Genomic DNA, 11,378 nt, shown 5'->3' on the forward strand with positions numbered 1-11,378 from the left:
CAGACAAGGCCATGCACAGACAAGCTGTCCAAACAGGCAAACAAGTTTCCACCGAAATTACCCAAAACAATTTGTACAGGAAACTTTTTTACAGGAACTTTTTTTTCCCCCAGACCTGCTGCTGTCTGCGTTTCCACTGCAGTCTAAAGTACCTTGAAGGTTAGGCAAATTAGGACTGCGCGCGACTTCTCCTCCAGTCAGCGATGGACAATAATCATTTTTGTGCGAGTCTGTCTAACAATAACCAGTATGGGGAGATTCAAGCTGTGCTGCTTTTGCTGGTTATGTATTGGTTTACTAAAGAGGTAATTAACAAAACAAATAGCACTGATACTAAAGCATATTCTGAAAGCTTGTAAAGCTAGATTTAAAATGATAATATCAGTAATATGAGTGCTATCAGAATGAACCTCGCAAAAGACTTTTGAAATATGCCGGTTGAAATAAAATGCTGAGTGAGCGAAACCAATTAGCATGTTTCAGCGCCCAAGTCCCACCCTCAATAGTTCCTGTACTTTAAAAAAGTACTACCTTGCGAGCAGGGCCGCTTGGAGGGGGAAATATTTACCCAGAACTTCATTTAGACCCTAGTTCCTGCACTGTAAACATTTTTTGTTGGTTTTTGTTGGTTTAACTTAAAAAAGTAAGTAACCTGGTTGCCTTAAAATTTTGAGTTTATTGAAATAAAAAATTTGAGTTGATACAAGTTTGTTGAAGGAAATTTGTTTAATAAATAGAAACTCAAAATATTATTGTATCTGCCGAGAAATGTTCTTTCCACGCCTCCTCAGTTACGTTTCTGGGTTCGGTCATCCCGGCAGAGGGGATTAGTATGGACCCAGCTAAGGTCCAGGAGGTTACCGAATGGCCCGTGCCCGACTCCCGTCTCGCGCTACAACGTTTTCTCGGGTTCGCTAATTTTTACCGTCGTTTTATACAGAACTTCAGTCAAGTAGCCGCACCCCTTACAGCTCTGACCTCAGTCAAGTCCCAGTTTAGATGGTCAGATTCTGCGCAGACGGCGTTTGACGTTCTTAAGTCTTTTTACTACAGCGCCCATCCTTCTTACCCCGGACTACACTAAACAATTTATAGTCAAGGTCGATGCCTCTGAAGTAGGGGTCGGTTCTGTGCTTTCCCAGCGCTCCTCCACTGACGGAAAGATACACCCCTGTGCTTTTTTCTCCCACCGTCTTTCTCCTGCTGAGCACAATTACGACGTGGGCAACCGTGAACTGCTCACCAAATGAAATGAAATGCTCACAGTAATGTAAGGCGTCTTCAGAAAAACTGGTTAATTATTCAACAAGAGAACTATGCAGTTATCAATCATTGTGCAGCACGTCGGAAACCACATTTCAACGTACAGTGTTTGATGGTTTCATAGTGATGTTTTTTTTTTTTTTTGGTGCAATTTTGAACTCATTGCTGAAAATGGTGGCTACAGCGCGACCCGGGACCCGCCCAAGGCGAGCTGGTCAGTAGGAGGCGAGTATCAGCTTGCGGTGTGACCCATTAATAACTGATTACCATGGAAACTTTGTGTAGGCAGCGCCCTCCATGTTGATTCCAGACTGTCTCTGTTAGCGCTCTCTGCTTGCCTGCTGCGTCACGTGGTTAGGTTGCGGACTTGAAGTTATTTCAAGTCATTTACCTCAAGTCTAAGTCAATTCTCAATTCATGAATATCAACTCAAAGTCAAGTCGAGTCTTTTATTAATAATTGCTTTCTCAAGTCTCAAGTCCTAAAATGTGTGACTCGACTCTGAATCGAGTCAAATCATGTGACTCGAGTCCCCGACCTCTGCAAAACACACATTTTTACCAAATCATAGCGGTTCACATCAGCAACGAACCATAGGCTACCAGAGTTTACATGAACCGAACCCTAGACCACCTTTTTGTGCTTTCACACCTGCCTCATTTAGTTTGGTTGAATCGTAGAGTTTGTTTCCCTCTTTGGTGCGTTTCGTTTGGTCAGGTGTGAAAGCAGCAATCGCACTCGGATGCGCACCAAAAGCAGAGCAAACAAGCGTACCGAGACCTCCTTGAAGAGGTGGTCTCATAATGCTTTCAAACGAACTCTGGAGCGGTTTGTTTATGGTGAGAACGTGATCCGACCTCGAACAGAACCAACTGCAAAAGAACTGATCATTTTTGGACTAAACCAGCTACCATAGTCAGCTGTGCTGACATTATGTGCATGACATTACCTGATAGATCGTTGGCAATATTTTCGGAAGTTGAGCATGTCAGAGTTAAATAATTGTTGCACCCCTCCACTTGAGGTGACGAGTGATGCGCACTCATCGTTTGCAGTGCATTATGTTGTTTTCAAGACGCATACGTGCTTCATTATAGAAATTTATTTTTGGTAAATACACACAATGTAGTAGATTATGGACAGGGAAAAAAACAGCCAGTGCAGTTGTATCTTGATAGTTTGCTGGCTTTTCCATTTCTGTTGGAACTTTTCCCACAATCGAAAAGCAGTTTATGAAATAAGCCATGGCCAATGAGAGATGTGGATGTTGTCACGTGCCTGCGTTTTAGTTTGTTTCAACTGGTTCGGACCAAAGCAATCAGTGGGGCGTGAAAAGGAACCAAAAAACCAAAATGTATAATTGTTTGCCCTTGGTTCGGACCAAATGAACCAAACTAGAGATGTGAAACCACGGTTCATGGGTGCGCACCCAAGTTCAGAAGACCGCGTTCACATCATCCAAACCAACCGAACTCTGACGTCAATCGAACCCGGGTGTGCACCAAAAGTGCTAGTGTGAAAACACCCTTAATATTCTAACAAAATTAGAATGAGTTTTTTGCTAAGTAGTTACTGAATCTATAGCTCCGTTTCCACCAAAATTACCTGGAACAATTTGTACCAGGAACTTTTTTTACAGGAACTTTTTCCCCCCATATCTGCAAATGTCTGCGTTTCCACCACGATTTAAAGTTCCGTGAAGATTAGGCAAATTAGTCCGGGGATGAAGGACTGTGTGCGATTGCTCCTCCAGGTCAATGATGGACAGTAATCATTTTTGAGCGATACTATCCACGTTTACAAGCACACTTTTTTTGTCATTCCGATTGAAAGATTTAGTGGACTTGTAAGGGACCAAGCAAGCCAAAGCACAAGGAACACCAGCTTTTGAATGAAAAAGCGGGTCTTTATTTTAACCCAAAAAGCATAACTTTACAAACTCATAATTTCCATATAACAAAACAACAACCAAAAAGAAAAGACAAACCAAACAGATGAGAAAGAAACAAACTAAAACAACCACCACTCAACTGAACAAAGAAACTGCTTATAAAGGAAAAGATGGGCCCATTACAAATTAAGAGGAAAACCAATAAACTTTACATTTAACATTAAACATCAAATGAATCAAAATTTAACTCAAAGAAAGAAATATATTCAATCAAGATCAAGGAAAGCAAAATTCAATCAAATATCATAAATATACAACTACATAAATCAATACATAAAGAAATCAAATTTTCTTTATCCCCCGGGCAACCTCGGCAAATGGTAGATCCGGGCAGAACCAAATGGCTTAAATTCTGTTTCAACCAGACCTCTAATTTCTGTTGCACCAGGATGCTGCTGGAGCGGACCACGTTTGGAAGTCACCACACCACGGGTAAACTTAAACTCAAAATAGAAATAAATGTAAATAACAAATACAACGTAACTAATTTGTGTGCACTACAAATCAGTAACAATGTATGTCAATGTGTTGTAAAATATAAACAAATGCAAACTTAATAAAAAGATTAATGACTATTGTCTGCCTTGTGTGATTATTTTTATACTGAAATAAATGATTGCAAAAGATTAATCTTAAATGAATAAATGTGGTTTGTATTGTGTGTGTTTGTGAGGTTGTGTGTGTGTGTGTTACCACTCTTTTGTGGCCACCACTCAGGCCCTCACATTTCCCCCCTCTTCAAGAATCTCGCCCGTAGAGCGAGATAGATAGTCAGCAGTAACGTTGACTTTACCAGGCACATGTTGAATCTTGAATCGGAATGGCTGCATAGCAAGATACCATCTCGTAATTCTTCCATTAGTATCCTTCATCCTCTCCAACCACTGCAATGCTTTATGGTCAGTCTCCAAAGTAAACTCACGGCCCAGTAGATAATATCGCAAGGAATCCAAGGTCCACTTTATGGCTAGACACTCCTTTTCTACTGTTGAATAACGTACCTCTCTCGGAAACAGTTTACGGCTGATGTAAGCAACTGGTCTTCTGTTCTCTGATGGTCCTTGCAATAGGACAGCTCCTAGTCCCCTCTCAGAGGCATCGGTCTGTACTATGAAAGGTCTACTGAAGTCAGGATTGTGAAGCACACTGTCAGCTGTCAAAGCTCCCTGGATGTCCTTGAAGGCACTCAGTCTCTCCTCAGTCCACTGCAGTTTATTTGGACAACGTGCCCCCACCATGTCAGTTAGTGGCGCAGCCCTGCTGGAAAAGTTAGGGACAAAGCGATGGTAAAATCCAGCCATACCCAAAAAAGATCGCAAGTCCTTACGTGTCTGAGGCAACACACAGTTTTCCAAGGCTTGGACTTTCTTCACCTGTGGTCGCACAACACCCTGGCCAATGACATAACCCAGGTAGTCAGTCTCTTGTTTTGCCACAGCACACTTTTTGGGGTTGATGGTGAGGCCAGCCTTCTGAAGACGGTGCAAGACTTCCTGAAGATGCTGGACATGTTCCTGCCAGGTATTACTGTAAACAACAATATCATCAAGATAGGCAGCAGCAAAGGGTAAACCATGTAATACTTGGTCTATTAACCTCTGGAAAGTTGCCACGGCCCCATGCAGGCCAAACGGTAACACCTTAAAATGGAACAGCCCTCTTTGAGTTCTGAATGCAGTCAAGGGTCGTGACGACTGAGTCAACGGAATTTGCCAGTACCCTTTAGATAGGTCCATTGTTGTCAGGTATTTGGATTGGCCCAACCGATCAATTAAGTCACTTATGCGAGGAGTTGGGTAGGAGTCAAATTGAGATACTGAGTTCAGGTATCGAAAATCAATGCAGAACCTAATAGTCCCATCTTTCTTTGGCACAAGGACTATGGGATGACACCACTCACTATTTGAAGGCTCAATAATGCCCAAACGGAGCATAAGGTCTACCTCTTCCTGCAAAATCACCTGGAATCGCTCAGGTATCCTATAGCTCTGTCTTTTCACAACAGCATCTGGTTTCAGGATAACATCATGCTCAATCAAGTTGGTAAATCCAGGATATTCGGAAAATACTTTTGATGTAAAAAGAGCTTGTACCTCTGACCGCTGGGACTCCGTTAGATGGTCAAGCCCGATGTTTCCTGGAACTGGCTGTGGCAGATACTGCTCGTCCGATTCGTCCTCTTCAACGCAGCGTACCATCAGTGCTTGTGCCTTTTCAGGACGGGGTACCCACTCCTTCAATAGGTTAACATGCAAGACTCGACTTGAATGATCTTGACCAGGCATACAGACTTCATAGGTTGTAGGACCCAGGCGTTTCTTGATTTCATAAGGACCCTGCCATTTAGCTAACAGTTTACTCTCCTGACTGGGCAACATGACAAGTACCTTTTTCCCAACCTCTAGATTTCTCTCTCGAGCCCGAGGGTCATACCAGTTCTTCTGCTGTTCCCTGGCTTCTGCCAAATGATTCTGAGCCAATGTGGTCATCTTCTGCAACCGCTCCCTCATTTCTAAAACATAGGAGACAACACTCGTAGGCTCTTTCCTCTCAGGACTTCCTTCCCAGATCTCCCGGAGCAGACCCAATGGGCCCCTGACATCACGGCCATACAATAGCTCGAAAGGTGAGAAACCTGTGGAAGCCTGAGGGACCTCCCGATATGCAAACAGGAGATAGGGCAACCACTGATCCCAGTCTCGACCCGTCTCAGCTACAAACTTTCTTAACATCTGCTTCAAAGTCTGGTTGAATCGCTCAGTCAGGCCATCAGTTTGAGGATGGTAGGGGGTAGTACGGAGACTCTTAATTCCTAAGAGCTGGTAGACCTGTTTCAACAAGGTAGACATGAAGTTAGTGCCCTGGTCGGTAAGAATTTCTGCAGGAAACCCAACCCTGGAGAATAACTGAATCAAGGAAGTAGCTACAGGTTTCGCTTTCACAGATCGTAATGGAAATACCTCTGGGTATCTGGTGGCATAGTCTGTTATCACCAGCATGAAGCGGTTCCCAGAGCGACTCCTCTCCACAGGACCAACGACGTCCATTCCAAGCCTCTCAAATGGAGTACCAATAACAGGAAGTGGTTGTAGCGGTGCTTTTAATGGACGCTGCAGGGAAACCTTTTGACAAACAGGACAACTTTTACAAAATTGGGCCACTTCTACTTTCAAACCAGGCCAGAAAAAATACTTTTTGATTCTTGCAGTGGTCTTGTTTTTCCCTAGGTGGCCAGCCCACGGAATTGAGTGACTCAGATGTAACACCATCTCCCGAACACACTGCGGAACCACCAGTTGTTTCTGGGCCCCAATTTCTCGATAGAGTAGACCATTCGTAATCACATATCTGGCTGTATTGTCGTCTTGAGGCTTCTCTTTCACCTCTGCAGCTTTAGCAAAGCACTCCGCGAGACTGGAATCTTCCTGCTGCCTCTGCCTAATGTTGGTGGGCATCTGCAAGTTCACAGGTAAGTTAGAGGTCATATTTTCAGACACCGTATGAGAAGCATACTTTACCCTCTCTTGTCTCTTTTCACTTCTAGACTTTTTCCTCTTCGGCACCCTGGCCTCAATCTCCGCTTCGAAGAAAGGTAAGGTACTTAATGTGTGTTCAATCTCCTTTGACTGATTTGCCTTTGCTCTGGTTGTCACCATGTGACATGGTCGCATTGGGTGCAACAACTCCAGCAGCACTGGTATATCTCGACCCAGAATCACAGGAAAAGACAGGTTATCAGCCACCCCCACCTCCACCAGGTAAGTCTGATCTTCTATTTTAACATACACCTTGGCGGTAGGTAGCATCCTCTCATCTCCATGTACACAGCAAATAGGTAGTTTGTTCACTGTACTGATCAAAGAGGGTGATATAAACTCTCTTCTTACCAGAGTCTGGTCACTTCCAGTGTCAATCAAAGCAGTCAATTTCTCACCATTTACCTCCACATTTGCAGTTCTCAAAGAGCTTGGTGACTTTGTTACATGCCTACTAGGTATAAAGCATAGCTGTGTCAGCTGCGTGGATATCTTTGGACAATTTGGTTTAGTGTGTCCTTCTTGACCACACAGATAACATATGGGAGGTTGTTTAGGAGCAAAATTGAATTTGGCTGAAGTGGGTTTTCCCATGTAGGGCTTACCAGACCCCTCCACCTTCCTTTGTTGAAAGTGCACCACGTCAGGAGAACGGAAGTCTTTAACAGGTTTCCAAGCCCACGGCTTATTCTTTCCTCTGGCTGCAACAAACACATCTGCCAAATTCGCTGCTTCTGCTGCTGTTTTGGGATCCCTTTCCCGAATCCACACCTGGAGTTCAGGGGACAGCATTTTAAGATATTGCTCCAAAATGATGATTTCACTCACCTCCTCGACTGTTTTTGTCCTAGGCTGGATCCACTTGCCAAAGAGTTCTTTGAGACGGTTGTAGAGCTCCTTTGGACTCTCAGTTGGATCTACTGTTGAGGAACGGAACTTTTGTCGATAAGTTTCAGCATTAACATCATATTTCTTTAAAATGGCATACTTCACTTGGTCATAATCAGTAGACTCGTTCAGATCCATATTGACATAAGCTGCTCTTGCTTTACCAGTCAGCAAAGGGATTAAATGCCAAACCCAATCAGTTTTAGTCCACCTACAAGCCACAGCAATCCTTTCAAAAGTAACAATGAAGTGCTCTATATCATCAGTGTCACTCAACTTCTCCAATCGAGGTACCTGAGATAATGGTGGGCCACTATTGTCCTGATTAAAACTTTGCTGATGAGCTGAAGCCACGGAGTGTCCATCAGAATCTGAAGGATCCCTATCAGGCCTTTCCTGGGCCTCCCGGCCACCATCAGATATGCGAACATTAGGAGAGGTGCGTGCTTGAACCTCCATTTGCAAAAGACTGAACTGGTGCTGGAGAGCCTTAAAACGCCGTTCTTGATCCACCTGCTCCTGCTGTCTTGCAGTCTCCCGGCCTTCCGTCCTGGCCATATGGGCTCGGAGCAGACTGGCTAACTCAGTCACTGAAGCTTCTCCTGTTGCCTTGCCTCCTTCAGCTCCTTCTGCCACATCCTGGTCCTCCTCACCTCTTTCTTCCTCTTGCTGGAAGGGTGGAGCCTTGGGCATACTTTTCTTTAAGGCACGACTCATAATAACAGGAGAAAAAAACACAGCCACGAGGGGCAAAAAGAAAACAAACCAGCTTAGTGTCCTTGACTGACTGGAAACATCCCACCACTGCCACCATATGTAAGGGACCAAGCAAGCCAAAGCACAAGGAACACCAGCTTTTGAATGAAAAAGCGGGTCTTTATTTTAACCCAAAAAGCATAACTTTACAAACTCATAATTTCCATATAACAAAACAACAACCAAAAAGAAAAGACAAACCAAACAGATGAGAAAGAAACAAACTAAAACAACCACCACTCAACTGAACAAAGAAACTGCTTATAAAGGAAAAGATGGGCCCATTACAAATTAAGAGGAAAACCAATAAACTTTACATTTAACATTAAACATCAAATGAATCAAAATTTAACTCAAAGAAAGAAATATATTCAATCAAGATCAAGGAAAGCAAAATTCAATCAAATATCATAAATATACAACTACATAAATCAATACATAAAGAAATCAAATTTTCTTTATCCCCCGGGCAACCTCGGCAAATGGTAGATCCGGGCAGAACCAAATGGCTTAAATTCTGTTTCAACCAGACCTCTAATTTCTGTTGCACCAGGATGCTGCTGGAGCGGACCACGTTTGGAAGTCACCACACCACGGGTAAACTTAAACTCAAAATAGAAATAAATGTAAATAACAAATACAACGTAACTAATTTGTGTGCACTACAAATCAGTAACAATGTATGTCAATGTGTTGTAAAATATAAACAAATGCAAACTTAATAAAAAGATTAATGACTATTGTCTGCCTTGTGTGATTATTTTTATACTGAAATAAATGATTGCAAAAGATTAATCTTAAATGAATAAATGTGGTTTGTATTGTGTGTGTTTGTGAGGTTGTGTGTGTGTGTGTTACCACTCTTTTGTGGCCACCACTCAGGCCCTCACAGGACTGATTACATGAGACGTTATCTAAACCGATCTGGTCTTTACATGTGATGACTTTCAATCGCAATCATTTTGTGACATGCAGTTTGTCTGCCGCATCAAAAAAGTCAACGCTGTTTTCTCCACCAGCTGAAATGTGTTAACTGTAGCCATAGCAACTCTTAACGGCCACCAGGACTAATACAGTATTATATAAGCTATTTATTTGTTGTAAAGTGTAATAATCATCTCAGAAAAAAATTAATTATTTTGTCAGGCTCAGTTAAAGTAAAAACTGCCTGGGGCAATATACGCTGTGTCATTATTCCAACATTATCTTCATAACTTACGAAATAAAAATGGAGCCGTGGAGCACATGGTTGGAGCCGACTCGGAGTCCCCTGCTATTGTGACAACAACGCTCCAGCTCCGGTGGTGGGGACATCTACCTCGACAATGAAGGGCTTGTTCGGATCTGGATGGACCAGGAGGGGAGCAGTGGAGAAGGTGTCCTTGAGCTCGCTGAAGACCTCCGTGGCTGCGGGGGTCCAGGACAGAGACTTGGGCTTGCTACAGAGAAGATGGGTGAATGGATTGGAGATGATGCTGTAGTTCTTGATGAAGCAACGGTAGAAGTTTGCAAATCCGAGAAAACGTTGGAGCTCTTTGATGGATGATGGAGTGGACCAGAATTTGATGGCTTCGACCTTCCTCTCGTCCACCCAGGTGCAACTGTGGTTGATGTAGTATCCAAGGAACTGCACTGAGGGCTGATGGAAGGAGCATTTTTCGGCCTTGAGGTAGAGCTGGAAGTCCCTCAGGCGTTGCAGGACGTAAACATGGTGGCGATGGTCAGCCAGGCTCCGGGAGTATATCAGGATATCATCGATATACCAATACTGACTTGTGGAGAAACTCCAGGAGCACCGGAGGGGGCGTTTGCCAGGCCATAGGGCATGACGAGGTACTCGTAGTGGCCCGTAGGGGTCACGAAGGTGGTCTTCCACTCGTCCCCTTCACATATCCGGATGAGGTTGTAGGCGCTACATGATGTTACAGCGCCATCGGGACGAGAGGAAGGGGATAGCGGAACTTCACAGTGATCTTGTTGAGGGCACGGTAATCAATGCAAGGCCGCAAGCCTCCGTCCTTATTAGCCACGAAGAAAAAGCTTGATGTAGCAGGGGACGTCGAGGGCCTGATGTAACCTTGCTCAAGGGCTTCCCGGATGTAGTTCTCCATGGCCTTCTCCTCCAGCAGGGAGAGGGGGTAGATCTTACAAAGATCTGGGCACTGGCTCACCCGGAAGCAGATCGACCGCGCAGTCCCATGGCCGATGTGGAGGTAACTTGGAAGCCCGGCGAGGGCAGAACACATCACTGAAGGAGCTGTAATAGGAGGGAATCTCCACTGAATGTTCCTCGACGGGACTTTCGATGGAAGTGGCACACACTGGAAGTTTGCTAAGGAGAGGCTTGGACGGAACTGGCAGCTCAGAGAGACAACGAGAGAAACAGCATTCGCCCCACTTCAGGATCTCTCCGGACTTCCAAGAGATGACAGAGTTATGCTGTAAAAGCCACGGGCTCCCTAGGATCACGTCCACGGTGGATTCCTCCAGAGCCAGTAAATGCAGTTGTATGATGTGCAAAACTCCCACTTGCAGTTGCACAGGACCGGCAATGGAGCGAACCTGCCTTGACTCAGGGGCTTTCCCGTGATGGACTCTATCTGATCAGGGGTGAAAGTCATCTTGAGCTTGAGCTGACGGCAGCAGTTGCCTGAGATGAAATTCCCTGCGGACCCGGAGTCGAGGAGGAGTGAGACTGGCAGGGAGACATCGGCAGTAATAAGGTTTACTATAGTGGTTAACGGTTGACTTTTATACTCAGATGACTGGATTACACTCACCAAGGGATGAGGAGGACGAGTAGGACATTTGGTAATGTATTGATCCGCAGCTCCATAATATAGACATAAACCGTTGCCGTTTTTTTGCATAATGCAGTGAAACAGCCTCTGCATAGAGTAAATAATCGATTCTTGAGCCATCGATATAAGCCAATTCAGCACCGCTGCCACGGACAGCACCTGCTAACGTCGCACGTAAGAAGG

The sequence above is a fragment of the Pseudorasbora parva genome, chromosome 23 (genome assembly GCF_024679245.1).
Source record: "Pseudorasbora parva isolate DD20220531a chromosome 23, ASM2467924v1, whole genome shotgun sequence".
NCBI classification, from domain to species: Eukaryota; Metazoa; Chordata; class Actinopteri; order Cypriniformes; family Gobionidae; genus Pseudorasbora; species Pseudorasbora parva.